The following is a 621-nucleotide window of genomic DNA, read 5'->3' on the forward strand; positions in this document are numbered from 1 at the left end:
CTCTCTCTCTCTCTCTCTCTCTCTCTCTCTCTCTCTCTCTCTCTCTCTTTCAGCTATCTTCATTCTACACTATAAAGGAAGACTCATGTCTGGTTTTCAGTTGCCTATTTTCAAGAAATAATTCAGTCTGGTCATCAAGTCTTCCAGTTTTTTTTCTTTGAAAAAACTGTGTGTGTGTGTGTGTGTGTGTGTGTGTGTGTGTGTGTGTGTGTGTGTTTGGTTGGAGTCCAATAGAGCATGAGTCTATATTGTGCAATCATAACTACCCAGAGCATGAATGGTATGAAGGTGAGGGACTTAGGAATGAAGATGTGTAGACAAATCCATGCAGTGTACTTTGTGAATGTGACCAGAGTACATGGCCACTGAATAAGTGTTATTAAAATAATTGACTACATTTATTAAACAAAAACAGAAGTACCAATTTTAACACTAAGTTACACCTTTAACAAACATCATTCTTGAATGGAAAGGTTGAAAATGCAATGTCTGATTAACTACTGGAAAACATTTCTCAATCAGAAGGCAAATATTTTCAGGGTGTTATAAAATCATATATAATTACAATAACATTCCTGGGGTCTATTTAATTTGATCTGAGTACTGATTAGAATGAAAGCT

Source organism: Mastomys coucha, unplaced genomic scaffold, assembly GCF_008632895.1.
Source record: "Mastomys coucha isolate ucsf_1 unplaced genomic scaffold, UCSF_Mcou_1 pScaffold15, whole genome shotgun sequence".
Classification (NCBI taxonomy): Eukaryota; Metazoa; Chordata; class Mammalia; order Rodentia; family Muridae; genus Mastomys; species Mastomys coucha.